Genomic DNA, 16,788 nt, shown 5'->3' on the forward strand with positions numbered 1-16,788 from the left:
CAGTGGGACAGAAAGATAGGTATTATTTACTCGCCGAATTGTAAAAGAATAACAATAGTTGCTTGAAGAGGTTGCTTCTCTTCTATATTTCTATATCGCTTTCAGTGTTACTTTTTGGTGCGTTTGTGTTGTTATCCCTTTCAACCAAGCCATCCAGACAACACGAATTTGTCTCTTACTATTCAATCCAGTACCACTGAATCTAGATAGCTCGGGTGTAAGTTCTAATATGGTTTATTCCCATCCTGATAATGTGCCCCTCCATGCCACTGGGCCCAGAAAGAGCCTGTACCTCCAGACCACCCTAGACACCCCTTAGTTACACTTTATTCAGATTGCTGTCCGCTGCGCTTTGGTCCCAGTTTCTCTTTTATCTTACCCTGACTCTTTTGCTTAATTTGGTTGGATGTGGGAGGTTAACTGGCTAATAAAACCGTATACACTGGAAGGTCATGGGCGAAGAAAGTAGCTGTGTTGGATGCACGTGGGTCTTGTGCATGATTGCTGGGGTGTTGGGGATATGCCAATGCTTCTACATAGCTAGTAGTCTTTGGGATGTCAGTCAGCCCACAGTACTGCAGTAACAGGTCACCAATCTGGGTGCTGCTGGGATGTCTCACAAGCTCTACTCTTCTTTACTGGCATTCTGGCAGCAGAACCGTCACACTCCAAATGCAGGAGCTCCCTTTTGTAAAGATGCTTTGTGCAGCCAAAGTGATGTCTCGGTTCCGAGATGCGGCGAGGATACGGTACAAGGCCCTGTTGCGTCAACATTGAGGATCCCGACGAAAAGGGCTTGCGATGCAAAGTCCAGGGTTGGGGATGCATCATGCAGTTAGGATGATGCACTGAGTCTGAGGATCTGCGCTGCAGAGTTTGGCGGGGAGGGGGAGTGAGGCTACCGTCGACTAAAAATGCGAAGGCCTGTGTCAAGGATACTTTGCACAGCAGCGGTTCCGAAGGTGATGCGGGCTGCGGCGACGATGTGAGTCTTTGTGACGGGTCCAATCCACGCAGTAGCAGAGATGCGTTGTTTATCCTCAGGGTTGCGCTGGGCAGTAGAGGAGATGCGTTGGTTCTGCTGGATCCTTGGAGGCTGGCAAAGCATATCCAAGGGTCCAGGACTGGGGTGGCACCACTTTGCAGGACAGACTCACAGATGACAGAGTCCAGAAGCAGATGCAAGGGTGTTGGAAGCTTCTTATGTTCTTGAGGCTTTAGATCAGGGGGCCAGCCAGCTAGCTCTTGGGGTCACTCTGGGTTCAAGGGGTGCAGGTCCAGTCCTTCTCACCCAGACAAGAGGGCAGCAGGTCAGTACAGCAAAGCCGGAGTCCATCAGAGTGCAGACCAGCAGAGTGGCAGTACTTCAGCAGCACAGCAGTCGTTCTTCCTGGCAGAGTATGCACAGGTCCAGAATTATGTCCAGTTGAGCCTTTGAAGTGGGGAGAAGCTTCTAGAGGTGTGCCTTTGAAGTGCACAGATGCCCTGCCTTCCTGGCGTCAGACTTACTACAGGGGATATGCAGCCCTTTGTGTGGAGAGAGACAGGGCCCAGCCTGTTCAGGTGTAAGCAAGGCTTGGCGAAGCTCCTCCCTCTCATCCTGCCAGTGATGGCCCATCTAGTCACTGTAGGAGAGTAGGGTCTGCTATCCTATGGTCACCCCAAATTTTTGCTTTTTGCTTCACTGGTTTATGACTTAATGTGGCTGTGGGCCTGCTAATCAGACCCACAGCCTGCTGTTCTCTCTCTAAATTGTTACCCATGTACTTTAGGTGCATAACGAAATTGGAACTGGTTCACCTTATTGGCCCCTGTAACAGTGTACCCAGGTACCCAGGGCATAGGTGCTTCCAAGGCCTACCAGGGGCTGCAGCATGTATTGTGCCACCCCTGGCCTGGCCTCCATATTTGACACAACTGGCTGATCACTCAGCTGGGGTAAGTCGGTGTAACCACCCCTTACTTAGGTGTAGTATGCCTATACCTAACCTAAAATGGACACATATGTTCCTATCAGTCCCTCCTATGGAAGGCCTCATCAATCCTGGAGGCAGAGTGCTTGGAAATATGTGAGATGGTGCTCTGGCATGAGCTGAGCCTGTCTGCAGCTTTCGGAACCATGTCCTTTAGCTGTTTCATGATATTGCCATACCATATACTCTTAAGTGCATTATGAACTTCGCGGTTAAATGCTATCTTGGGTTTGGCTTTATCAAAACATGTCGAGTAAGGTGTCATACGAATTGGAATACTACCCCCTCGCCATTTCTGGCGACGGGGGTAGCATTCCACCCTTCTAGAGGGACACAACATGTACCTAGCCTGAACCCCGGTTAAAGTTAAACAGAGCCTTAGCATCACAAAATGGATGCTGCCACCACAGACACTAGTCTGACCTCCTGCTGCTGGGAGTCCTTCCAGCGAGGGCAGCTTGGACAAAGGGTTTCCTGCCTGGGGAGGTGCTAGCACCACTCCAGACAGGATTTTGTGTATTGGGTAGGACAGGGCTGAATAGAATCAGACATGCCTGGGGCACACAAGGTGTCCCTGTGCATAGGCCAGTTCAAACCGGTGCTGGGGCTTTCCAGCCCCAGTCCTGGCGCAAAACTGGACAAAGGAAAGGGGGTGTAACCACCCCCTTCCTGGTTCCACCCAGAGGAGGGACCTTGTAGGTGATCCGGCCCCCCAGATTCGAATAAGAGTGGGAGCTGTGTCCTGAGACTTCAGATCACCCTGAATCAACTTGAAATACAGAAGAAGACTGGACTTCGACATTCTGCTGCACAGAAGGCGGAAGAGAATCTCCCTTGTGGCCAAGGAGTGACCACCCTGTGAACACAGGCACCAACCAGCAACTCGACGTCTGCTTTGCCGCCGCCTCCCGCCTCCCACCGGAGCCCAGAGCCTGACAAGACCCAGACTCCCAGACTTCTCACAGCCCGATCCACAGTCCCTGCAAAGAAGGGACCCGTGGAGGCACCGAGAGACGTGGGACCGGACCTCTTGAAAGACCCCCGAGAAGCTGACTGCGCAGCACCTGAGGCACCCTCGACGCTGTGCTTTGGGGTTTGAGAAGCCCCAACCTCGAGCAGCCCTTGCACCGAAGATCAGCCCCCCAGCATCTCCACGATCTGCGTGGGGCCCTTTTGCACCGTGCCACTCGACGCGCCATCCCGGCCACTTGCCACGTGGCTAGCGGCCATCTTGGCGACGAAAACGACGAACTACACCGCTGATCTGGTTGCTCCAGATTGGCCCTTGCTTCCCTGAAAAGGAGCACCCGCTCTGACCTTGCTGGTCCGAGTGAGAAGCTTGAATCACTTCCTGCGTGGCTTGCTTTAGCCAAGGCCTGTTTGCTCCAATCAAGTTGCCGACACCGCCATCAGCGAGAGCCTACGTGGGACAGCTCGTGACCGACTCCTGGACGTCCTTGACCTCTTCGTGTCCACGTGGCTGCAGAGACAATCTTCACAACATCACCTGTTTGCACCCGACATCGCCTGGTTCCAGTCTGGTTCCACGGTAGTCACTGGCTAGTGACTTTGAACATTGTCCCCTCTGCTTTCAGGTCTTCACCTCTTCAGATCCACCCTTGGATCCACCGGAACTCTTCACATCGAGCCGCCTGCAGCATCTTCAGCTCCAAGCACCATCGACCTGCGTGACGAAACCCGACACTACTTCGACCCTATGCACCCGCTTCCTGTGGGTGAGGTAACTCAGCTCCGCCGGTGTTCCCACACTGGTACACACCTCTAGTGTCTGTGTCTAAAGTTTCATCCTCCTAGGTCACTCGGAAGGTTCCTTTTTAACTAACTTTGTAACTTTTACGCACCATTGACATTGCATTGGTAAAGCGTGCACTTTCCGCACTGCACCTGAGTCCCGCGGGCCTTTCCCGACTTCTTCACTGCTAGTCCCGAACAGCTCCAGCGATTCCCCAGGCCCTAGGCCTCTTCACTTTCCCCATAGTGGTTCTTATACCACTATTTTAGTATATGGTTTAGGTGGCCCCTAGGGCTCATCCATAATTGTGCAACTTTTGTATATTTAAACTGTGTTTTGTTTTAACGCATTTGCTTCTGTGCTCATAAAGAGTATCAGGGTTATTTGTAGAAATAAATCTATATATATTTTCAATATATATCTGTGTGGTGTCCTTTCATTTGGTATTCAAGGGATTGTTTATGGTAAAACAGCTTGCTTCACATGCCTTTACAGAGTTTAGCCTAAGACTGCTTAGTCCATGCTACCCCTAGGATAGCTTGTCTATAAGGTTGACTTTACAACCTGCACCATAAGGGTTGCTTGGCATGGTACAAGGTGATCACTAGAACTAGTGAGCATCATATACCAGGCCAACTTCTCACAGACATACCTAAGTTTCCATTGTGTGTGACTGTCTAAGATGAATTCATTATGCCCAACTGCCAACTACACCCAGTCATGTGACCAGAAAAAGGCTGCAGGGACCAAATGGTTAAGACAAGACAATGTCTACTTTCTAAAAATGGCATTTTCAGATTTGCAATTTAAAATCCGTGTTCAGCATCAGTTAGGATTTTACATTGTGAATGCAGAGACTCCAAACATGAACTGGTTATCCTTTCCCATTTGGAAATTACACATATAACTTATAATAAGGCAACACCCATGGGAGAGATAGGCCTAGCATTAGTGAAAAATGAATTTGAGAGTTTTTAACTACCATAACATGTAAAACTTAAACGTACATGTCCTACTTTTTAAATTTGTTTCAACCTGGCCTCTGGGCTGTCCAGGATCTACCATAGGGGTGACTTACATGTCTTAAAAAGGAAGGTATGGGCATGGCAAAGGGTTTATTTTGCCAGCTCAATATGGCAGTTTAAAACTCCACACACAGGCTTTGCAAGTGGCAGGCCTGAGACCTGTTTAAAGGGCTACTTAAGTAGGTGGCACAATCAGTGCTGCTTGCCCACTGGCAGCATTTAATTTACAGGCCCTGGGTGCATGTGGTACCACTTTACTAGGGACTTAGAAGTAAATTAAATATGCCAATTTGGGATAAGCCAATATCACTATGTTTAGAGGAGAGAGCACAAACACTTTAGCATTGGTTAGCAGTGGTAAAGTGTGCAGAGTCCTAATGCCAGCAAAAACGAAATCAGAAAACAACGGAGGAGGATGGCAAAAAGTTGGGGGGAAGACCACCCTAAGGCTGACAGGTCTAATAGGTACCAACTTGGGAGCTGTGTTATAGTCACACCATGACCCGATGTGTTACAATCAATAAAAGATGCTTTGTAGGCAGGTCATATAGGTTTTATGATGAAGTTTATTTTAGAAGATAAGTCTTGGTTGCTAGCTACACATTTAATATAAATACAATATCGATGCTCCACCAGGAGCAGCCTCCTGCTGCTCAGCCCGCTCTCTCCAATTGATCTCTCAAGCATACATAAACATTATGTGACATCACACACACAGAGGCAGGTATCTAGAGAGATATTATATTATACTTAATTCAGGATGTAACACATTCCCCCCATAGAAATAATAAACATACATAATAGGAGTCTTTCAAACCAAGTCCAAAAAGTAGCCAATGGGTATCTTCTAACCAACACTCATTCCTGGATCATGATCTGTTTTTCAACCAAGTAGAATTATAAAAGGGTCTCTTCCAACCACACTCTTGCATAACAACAATAGGCAAAGCGGGTATGCTCCAACCCTCACTCATCCTTGCACCACAGTATACTACATAAACTGAACTCATAAAAGGTCTCTTTCAACCCCACTAACACTTAATAACAGTAGTCAGTTGGGTATCTTCCTGCCCTCGCTCATCCTTACACTACATAAGTACAGAAAAATGGGTCTCTTTCAGACCTCACTAAAACACTCAGGCAGTAGGCAAAACTAATCTTTCAACCCTTGACCATCCTTTCACAGACCACTACATAATTTCAGAAATATGGGTCTTTTTCAACTCCCCCCTCAAGGACTCAGGGGGTAGGCAATAGTATCTCTCATCCCTCATTCATCGCTTAACCACAGGGCACAACATTAACTTAAAAAAAATGGCCATTACACTAATCAACTAAGGGTATACTTAACCCTCACTCATCCCTAGCAACCACAGGATACTACATAAACTCGAAAAACCACAATAAACCCAAACCTCCAGCACAGCAACACAGACACATGCATAACTTCCCACATAACATTGGCATAACTTCCCTCATAACACTGAAAATAGGACATAAGTTTAGAATTCAGAATAGCATCTCCGACCTCATGCATAACTTCCCATATAACAGTATCAACACTCAACAGCACGTCTAAAGAAAACAAATCCTCCCACTGGCAGGTAACTCGTCCTTTCCCCTGGTGAGCGACTCCTCACCCGAACATGCAGCAAACTACGCATTACCAGCATTAACTCCAATATAACTCATTCTAAAGGATCACAGTTGAACAGTAAGCACCATCTTGTGAACTGTTTAAAAGTCCACTCAAATGTGTCTACTATTTTTGGTGTCGCTCCACTACCTGATGTGTTTGTCAGATGAAACCTCCCAGTGCTTAGTGCACTTGATGGTGTCTCGAAATATCTGTAATTTGAAAAAACAGCTGACAACGCTGAGGAAACTTGAGCTCTCCTGTCTAAAACAAACAATGCAAGCCACAGGATACGTATTTGCAGAATACATAAGTCCTTGTGCCAAGGTATCAACAGATCCAGGGAAGCACTGACGGTAAGCTGGTGAAACGGGACCTCTGTTTAGGTACATTGTCCTAATGATCACAGTACTTCAATCTTGTACCCGGGGCACTTCACTTGGTGGAAATCCACTCCTAACCAGTATGTCTTATAAGATGACTCTGAATAATCCAACTCCACACCTTGTTGGCTCCAGTTACACATATGTCAGTAAGGGGCTTACCAATGCACCTTCAAAGTTAAACAGGTAAATGCTTGAACGCCCTCCTGCAGGCTGTCGGCTGTAGAAGACATTGGTTGGGCTTCCAGGGCGTCACTTTTTCTACAGGCTTCAATTTCAATCCTCTTAATTTCTTTAGTAAGTTCAATATAATTTCATCTCCTCCCACTTGTTTCATGTAGACTTGATCTTCCTCCTCAGACATCTTCACGTGTGGGTTTGAATCTCATCCTTGTCGCCATTGTTGTAATCAATAAAAGATCCTTTGCAGGAAGGTCATGTAGGTTTTATGATAACGTTTATTTTAGAAGATAAGTCTTGGTTGGTTGCAGGTTACAGATGTAATATATATGTAATATCAAAGACCCAGCAGGAGTAGCCTCCTCCTGCTCAGCCCGCTCTCTCCAACTGATCTCTCAAGCATACATAAACATTCTAGGACATGACACACACACAGGCTGAGCAGCAGGTATCAGGGAAACTAGGGAGAGAATGCATTATTCTTCAGAAAATAACATAATGCCTGCAAGGACACTGGATGATTGGGTTCATGGCGTTGACGGCCCACCAACTTGGGATGCTGTTCTGCGGCAACCTATCAGTTTACACGTGCAAAGTTGATTTTTTGAACATGCTCTTCCATTAGTTGGTGCAATTTGCATTGGGGTGGAAGTGGCCCTGGGCTTTTTTCAGCTGAGCAGCATTAATAACCCAACAGGGGTACGGTCACCCCGGATCTAAGGCTCTGTGGGAGCAAGGCAGCTTGTGGATGTAAGTCTCTTTGAGTGCAAAACAGCTTCTAACTGCAAATGGGCAGGCTTCTTCCTTCTCATCATGGCACAGCTGCCTAGATTATCTCCTCACTCCTAGAGATATTGTCCTTCTCCCTTAAATGGTGGATAGAATTGCTATCTCTGGTCCTCTCCGTTTTCTACTCTAGTGTGCAGAGGTTCTTCAAGCAAATGGTGGATGTGATTGCATGGCTAGCCAACCTCCATTTCGTGGGTCAGTTGTTCCAAACCATCTGTCCAATCATATCTGAAATAAGCCCCTAATTTTTGGAGACCATTGGTGGAATTGGAGAAAGGATAATTATATCAGAAGCCCTGATGATGTCCCAGTTGGGACGAAACGCGTAGGCTGTAGCGGCAGACATTTTTTTTGCACAGACTTTGCAACTATTATTTATGAAAAAGAATTGAACATGGATACAATGGATATCATCTACCAATGAAAATATTAAATGCATTGATTCAGTAATGAAGAAAGCCTGCTTTGAACAGTTTTTTGGGACTCTTGATTAATGGCAGAAATTGTTGCTTAACATTTTTTATATGTATAAGTGATACTCCTTGGGTAATATATTTTTTCTAATTTTTGGAGAAACAAACCGTAGATTAGTGCTTTTTCTTTTTAACAGGCTACGGCTCCATGGAGCCGCCAAGGTAAAACTGTTTCTCTCAGGTTGTGTATTCTAGTCAGACAGTCTGCATCAAAGCACAGGTTGTGGTATTGTGTACTTTGACCTTGCTTCCAGGCCACAGCCATTGTTCAGTTGTTGCTATGGCCATGCCAGGTCACTCTGAATTGCTGGAACTGGTTTAGTTTCCACCCATTGCAATAAAATGTTTTTCCTTCCAAATGATGACTCAGGCCTGAATCATCGTAAAGAAATGTGTTTTCTGTTCCGGCTGTGCAAGACTGGGACACAGTTTAGATGTCTAGTATGAGAAGTAAACACAAGGCGTGGTTCCTATCTTTGAAACACAATTAAGACGACTGGCTCACAGTCATGTGCTGGTTTGTTAGGGCGCGTGAAAAGTGGATTTCCCTGTCCCCAAAAGCTTGACCTCCCCTGAAAAAAGATTGTCAACAGCTTCATAAACATAGTCTCTGGCCATTGTAGAGAAAGCTATGTTGGCTTTGTGCATGGCATAGTGGTCGATGATTCATTCTGTATTGAAGGGAGAGGAGTGGAATAGGCTGCTATAGCCAGAGATCTGTCGGAGATCCTGAGAGTTAGGGTACTAAAATTGCATGTTCCTAGCCCAGATTTATCTTGATGTATTAAGGCCACATTAAAAAACCCTTAACTTGTATTCAAATTTGCAGGGGCGTAACTAGATGGAGACAGTGTCCAGTTGTCCATTTTGGTGTGCAGCTTTAGCTATGGACCTCTATAATATCCTGAGGAGCAAAAACTCACACTGGAATACCTTAAATGCAAACCTTCCCATGGATTATACCAGTCGTTTCCATATGTTGCATCAAGCTTATGGAACTCAATTATTTGACGTATAAACTCAGCCCTCTCATCTCGTTCAGAAAATATTGAAAACCCCACCTCTTTTTGGAATAAGACTGGAGACTACTAATGACATTACATTTTGACAGTTCTCTCATAACATCTAGTTCCTTAACGTAACTGTCGCTTCTGCTGTTTTTATACTGCATATGTATTGTCATTCCTTTTGCTAATTGTAGCGCACACTAATGCTGCCCTATATTAAACTGTTAAATAAATATATGAATACGGAAAGAAATAAAATGACCCCGTGTGCGATTCATCGGCATTGAAACATCTCAGGCTACTGATTGGGCTTCTCCGTGTATGGATGAAGCGCTCACAAGTTTCACAGCCAAACAATAAATACTCTTTTGAATAAACTTGCCGTGAGCCTGTGCCTCTTTGCCATCAAAGGTCTGACCCTCGGCATTGTCCTTTCTACTTGTTCCTGGGGCATGCTGATATTGTATTAGCCATCCCACTATGCCAAAGAATCTCCACCTCTTGCTAGGTGAGGCTTGCTGTTCACTGAGGCCATTCATTGAGGATAAGATAGGATAAGTCGGTCTCCATCAATAACACTGCACAACGTGCTGATATGGACAAACTCTGTAGTCATCTTTAATGATTTGCTTAACCTTTACTTTTAGTGGCTCATATATGTAGAACTCCTTTAGAATTAAAACATTTTTTAATGGACTTTATTTCAGAAAATATATTACATATGACATTTTCTTTTCAACATTGGGAGTTTTAAGCATTAAGGCCATTTTTCAGCCACACATTTCAAAATCAACATTTGCACTACACACCTTGTGTTTATCTTTGTGAAGATGGGACGGCTGGAGCGTGGCTTGGTCACTAAAATTGGAGGGCGTGAGCTTCAGATTTCCCAACACTTATGCTGGTTAAAATACATTATACGAGAAGCAGGGCAGGGGGTGTCGTTAAGCAGCAAGAGAAGGGGAGTCGTGATTGTAAGGGTTACTTATACATCACTGTTTTGTAAAATAACTATTTTTAAGACCTTTGAAAGTGAGACGAGTGTGTGTAGATGTGTTTTTGTATGCAGGTGTATGTGAAAATCCCAAGTGAAATTCGACAAACACCTCACAATACCCAACATAAAGCTCCAGCACCCAACTATTTACTACAGACGATGTTTATTAGGGGTGGTGTAATACCCCAAACATCCCTATCCCCAGCCCCCGAAGGTGATTCAGAAGTTCTACCACTGGTTTCTGAGTCTGGGTTTATTTGCAGCCATTTATGGAACTGGTGTTCAGGTTCTCTTCTCAATTGCCTGGTCCTTGGGTTTAGGTATAGATTTAGCGTTCCCACTCTGACCTGCAAGCCCACTTTTTCAGTTTTCTCTAATTGTTCCATTAGTGTGAGTAATTGAGGAAGTCGGGAAATAGGTGGTAGTTTGTTGGTACTAATGTGTATTGTCTTAGTTGCTTGTCATCCACGCATATACCTCTGGTTCTGTTCAATGACCATCTATCCTGCAGTTCAGTGGATTGGTTCTTCTAATGGTTAAGCAAACCTGCCGATCAAAGATAATTCTTTCTAAATGGGCAGTATTGCAGAATAAGAAAATTATAAATTCTTCAATGTTAAAATCCTATCTTCAGGACTGGAAGTATTTTGGGGATTACTGCAGGGATCTTCAACCTTTATCATGGGGGTTTTTACTTGTTCTCCAATTCTTGCAGGCTAGTGTTGCCTCTTATAATATCCTCCTTGTGGTCTAAATGGGCGACGACCAAACAGTCAGATCTCTTTTGAGACATAAAATGTCCTTTTTAAATTACTGCATTGTTTCTGTATTAGAAAACTGTGCTAATCTCAAGGAACCAGCCATCAATTAAGTTCTGAAATGGTACAATGACATCCCTTCTTACTGGTAGTTACATCTGCTAGGACACCGAGGGAAACAGGATCTCCCGTTTGTGGAGATAAAAGTGTTTGCCCTGAAGCATTATTGCTGAGATCCGATTACAAGACTCAATGTTCTCAAAAAGTGATTCTTCTAATTTTTCTCTCACTTGCTTCTTTGGAGGAAGAGTAAATTACACTGTTACGGTGTAAGAAGGGCAGCTTTTAACTTTTTGGATGGGTCAGCATCTTTTTGTAAATCTGTCAATTCAATGGTAGTTTGGGGCTTCAGGACTGTGAAGGAAGGTCTGTTTCCACTCTCTTCAAACAGGTGTAATAGTGCCTTTGGAGATCCAAGAGTCAGCATCAGGTGTCTGAGCCTTTTGGGCATTGCATGGCCCTTATAGCTCCATGGGTGGTGGGGACAGACGGGGACACACTCATACATCTCTGTCTCTCCATATCGCTCATTACAGGCTTCATGTGGATGTAGTGCCAGCTCTACATTTGGTGTGGGTGTCCTTTGTTCTGTGTATACATGAAATACTTAAAAAGTAAAATTCGTCAGTGTTGCAGCATTTTGGGAAAGACTGAGGGAGCAGATGTGGCCTAGCAGCAAGAGCTGCAGATGCGGGGAACCAGGTTTGGATCCTGGCCTTTGCTCTATATCCTGTGATTCTGAATAAATCACTTAACCTCAAATTGCATAAAAATGTGTATCGTCTGGCTCTCATGTAGAATGTCTGTGTCTCATGTCAAGTATTCTATTGCTCTTGGACTAATTTTGGGCTGTATAAAACTGCAAAAATAAATAAATACACTTTGTTACTATGAAACTATGTTAATATGTATGCCTTTGTGTTTCTGATTAGCAAATACTGTAACAAGAAAGAGAATCATAGGGTAATGGAGTTATACTGAGTTCACTAACTCGTAATTCCATGGATGACTAGTCAGTGTCATGTAAGAGTGGACAAAGGTACGACTAGCAATAAAGGAGATTACAGACTAGGAACAGAGGCATATAGTTGTTGGTTCTGATCCACCAACGCAGTGCTACTGAAATTCGAGCACTTAATAAATAACGCTGACTTTTATGTTCTTCAACAACATTTTGAAATAATTGTATCAATTTTAAGCATATGTAGGATTGTATTCTCCTTATATTATTTCATTTTTTGTGTTGCTTGCAGAGTCAATGGTTGTATGTTGTCCTTTCCGCTAAGGCATTAGTTATTTGTTTATATATTCTGTAGAGTCCTATGTACCTCCTTCTGGTTACTTCAAAGTTGTAGGTGAAGGACAGAAGGAGGGAGCTACAGTGTAATTAGTGAAGGAAGCATCACAGTCCGGTTTCTTTGAGTAATTTAGTTGAATTCACAATGCAACAGTTCAATTTGAATGTCTCTCCTGAAAAGGTTCTAGTTTGGTTCTGCTTGATGCTTGGAACAAGTGAATATTGTATTCTGGGTTACTAGATCTTGTGGCATACCTCTCCGTGTTTATTACGCGTGAAGGCTCCTTGAGAGCGAATGTCTGCTGATCCTGATTGGAGGTTTGTGTTGGGTTTTGGTCCATAATTGATAGCTAGGCTCCACATGGAGTATCATTGGCCTCGGCCGTGTGCCCAGAAAGCTTTCACAAGGTGCAGAATACTTTGGATGTTATTCTTGTGTGTACTTGACAGCCACTAGAGTGTTTTCAAGACTAGTTGTATGTGGTCACAACGCTACACATTTAGGCAGGCTGTGTCTGCTTGCTTCTGATGCCTTTGAAACCTGTTACAACCCTAGTGTAGACAGGGGATCACTGCTTTGGCCTGAGGCATGAAGAAGAGTTAGAGTGGATTCAGGTTCCTAACATTTTGTGTGGTGGATGGTGGCACTCCTTGTTTGGCTGGTGATTTAAATGTCATGAAGGCGGATTCTTGGGGTATCTTCAGGGATTAAGATAGGTGATGTCACTTCCTATGATTTATAATGTTATGACTGGGACAGCAGTCGACTTTGATGATATCTTCACTATTTATAGTATTATGATGAAATGTCTCCACTACCTCAGAAAGGTAGATGTAGGGGTGCTGTGCCATGGGAGGCTACACATGCACTCAGCCAGCAATTATTTTTAGGAATCTGGAATTCATGCAGTAGTGTTTCACTGCGATTTGTGCAAATATGATTTGCGCTTCTATAATTTATGCTAGAGCTATTTTAAACCATGTGTTAATTGCTTCTTTTTTACCTTCAGAAAGCATACTTGTTAGCCTCTCACACTTTTAAGTTCTCATTTTTTAAGCTGTGGGTCTGGCTGATAATAGCTGTTCGCCTTCTTACTACTCTCCAACCGATGGGTAGATTAAATATGCAGAGCAGAGTTTTTGTTGTTCAGTCTAGAAAGTCATGAATGTGAATGAAAAACATTGAAAAGTTAAAAATGTCCTGCAACAACCAAGTTAAATGGTGATTTTGTATAGCATGCAGTTTATATCATGAAATATGTTAAACCTAACCCGTTACTTATGTAATTTATTTTCTTAAAAAGTATATAAACATTCTATTTTAAATTATTATCCACCAAAATGAGCACACAGTTTTGCCTTTGCCCATTTCTTCCATTAGAAGCTTTGAAGTTGACCTGTCTCATTTCATATCTTTGCTCATCTTCATATCTGCCTACATATCTGTTTTATTTTTATGCTATCAATCTTTTTTTGGAGTTCAACTTTGTTAGACACAACGCTCAACTTTGCCCTCAAAAGGCCTACCGAACGCATACTTTAGATGTAATTTTTAGTCCTATACATTTCTCAAATATTTAATTTCTTCTTTGTTCAATTAGGACTACTGCCCTAGCTAGACCACCACTGTTTGTTTGATTTTATGTGTCTAATCTAGCTCCCCTTTATTGTCATGTGACAATGTTAATTTTTCTACGAACATTTGAACGAGTTTAAAAGTTATTCTGCTCAAATATCATTCTCCTCTTATTTGCAAATTATTAAACTCACTTCTACTGGTATTTACTGCCCACCTGTTCATTTTATTATATCCATGAATTCTCCTACAGATTCTGAATTTTCCCTGGCTTTCTATGGATGGGTCTTCTTGGTAGTAAGAGTTTATGACTGCCCTTTTTAATGACCTGACTTGACAGCACAGCTGTCGCTAGACAATTATGTGAGGAACAACAGAGAAGGGCGTTGTTTCACCGACAAGTTGGGAGTCAAGAATGCATGTTTCGATTAGGCAGAAGATGTGTGCTTCCCCCCGACACAGCTGGGATTATTTTGTTCATATATCCAGCTGCCTCAGCTTCAATTTTCAGGAGCACACACATGACATTGGAATGCTAGTAAAGTGTCTTAGATAACTAGATAAATGATGTTGTTTTTCCTTGGCAGCAATACAGATGGGAGGAGGGCAGTCATTAACCTGCATGGATGTTTAGGTCTGGCTTAACCGTGCAACTGTCGCCTGACCTTTTAACCTACACCAATATTATTCTACAGTGATTTGCTTCCACACAAATACATATTGATTCCCATGCTAGTTACTTGTACTGCTTTGCATTACCATGCAACATTCCTGTAAAGCCAGACCTCCTGGCATTGCCATTGCTTGTTTTTCGTCATGTTCACTCCGAATGTCTTTCTTTTATGTTTTTACATCTTCATCCATTTAACTGGCTGCTGAGTTAACCCTTTTAATTCAAAACACAATGAGTATATAGAATTTGTGAGTCAGTATTAGGAAGGGATGTGCCAAGGGAGCTCCTTCATAATAGCGTGTCGCTGGGGCATGTATGAATGTTTTGCGACCCGAACATTAATATTTTACCTACTCCATGAACGAGTTGATAACCCATTTGCAAACGGGAAGGGGTCCTGAAGGGACCCCTCCCCGTTTGTGAATGTGGGCGCCTACTTTTTTTTTAAGAGTAGTCAGTCGACTCACAGACCACTGCCTACTTTTAAAAAATGAAAAGGAAACTTTCCATTGTTCTTTTTTAAATGCATCCAGTTTTCCTTCAAGGAAAACAGGCTGCGTCGCAAATTACGACCTACCTCATGAATAAAAGTGTCTGAGACACATTAGTACATTTCATTTTGCAAGTCACAAAAAATCGCAAGTAGCGACTCGCAAAATGAAATGTGTTTAAATCCTCTTGGGCACGCAGTACTGTAGTCACGAGACCGGAGAAAGTTGGGCTTTTTCTGGTAGAGGCAGAATATATAAACATGAACCAGATGTAGAAGTGGTTCCGGTTTCAGCTGAACTGAATTTTAAACAATTTCCTCCAGCTAACCTAATCCAGCGAACCTATTAGGAACAAACCAGCAAGGGTGAATTGAAACCAAGTAGGTTCAATGCATGGAAAACACTTTCTAGCCAAGGAAGCATGATGCATGCATTACCTTTAAGTATGATATATTAGCCCAGGAAGAAATGCCTCCTCAAAGACAGAGGTATTAAGGGCGGACTAGATTGAATGAAGTGTTGTTAACATCTTTGCGCTCAACTGCTGCTGTTGGACTGAGCGTCACTAATTATTGTGCTTGAACAGAACATGCAGACATTTACGCCCCATTTGGCAGCACTGCAATCAGCCAGGTTCCACCTGCTCACATGGCAAATAAAGTGAATTGTTTTTGTAATGACAGGGTGGCAATTTCCATTAGCACTGTACAAAGTCCATAACCTGAAGGTACTTTGGGTTTTCGGCTCTCTAGGACGCATTTCCAAACTTCTTAGGTGTTTTTTAATTTAAGCTATGAAAGGACATGGGAAGCAGCTACTCAGTATTGACACAATCTAGGGCACAGGTGTGTACCCTCACATCTTTGCACATCAGACAGTTAAGCCGGGTGCCTATTTAGAGTAACATTACACAAGGGTAATTGTAAAGGGTGCTAAAAATACAGCTGATTGGTGTTGATTGAAGGCGGTTTGCTGACTCGAACGAAATCCTTCGGTGCACTTTTGTGTGTTTTGACATCGTTTTATAGCACCTGCCAGCAGGAGGGTGGGTCCGACTCTGTCTAAGCACTCTGTTACTTTTGTACCTGAGCACAAAGGCTCTGGCCTCGTTTTATAGAACCTGGCCAACTGCGCATGTTGTAGGTTGTGTAACTTGATCCCCCATCACAAGTGGACCGTAAACACAGTGGCGCCTAGTGACATTTGAAAGTGTTTAGGCATATAAGTTCTGATTGAGTGCCCTGTAGCGAGTGAGCGTAGCGAGCTAGCCTGACCCCCCATAAGGGTGGTTCGGGGGGCTTCTCCCCCTCAAGAAATTTTTCAACAAGGTTGGGCAAATGGTGCATTTTCAAGCACATTTGAGGAAGCAAAAAGGTTAAAGCAATTGTGAAAGTGTAGTTGTGACATCAATAAAGATATTTCATACCATAATGATGTAGGTATCGGCTTAATCAGTATAACCATAGAACTTCATAAAAGACTTTGAGATAACATGTGTAATCACTGTATAGAAAATATTACTTAAGACAAAGGGGACTACAAGGTGTAGGATTCATGTCATCCATACTGGTAGGCATTTTTAAGAGTGCTTGGTATCGAGAAGCACAAACTCATGGTTCAGAATGTAACACAGTGGTTAGTGTTAACTTTGCTAATAAGAATTTATTTCTATCCAAACAAATCCTTTTTAGAAACATTAGGATAATGAAAGACTTGG

At 43.4% G+C, this 16,788-nt stretch overlaps 1 protein-coding gene across 1 annotated transcript in view; it reads left to right on the forward strand.

Moving 5' to 3' along the window:
• The window catches only part of KLHL2 (kelch like family member 2), a 513,313-nt gene that overhangs the window by 57,148 nt on the left and 439,377 nt on the right, over positions 1-16,788 (forward strand). The window lies entirely within an intron of this gene.

This window comes from Lissotriton helveticus, chromosome 2_1, assembly GCF_964261635.1.
Source record: "Lissotriton helveticus chromosome 2_1, aLisHel1.1, whole genome shotgun sequence".
NCBI classification, from domain to species: Eukaryota; Metazoa; Chordata; class Amphibia; order Caudata; family Salamandridae; genus Lissotriton; species Lissotriton helveticus.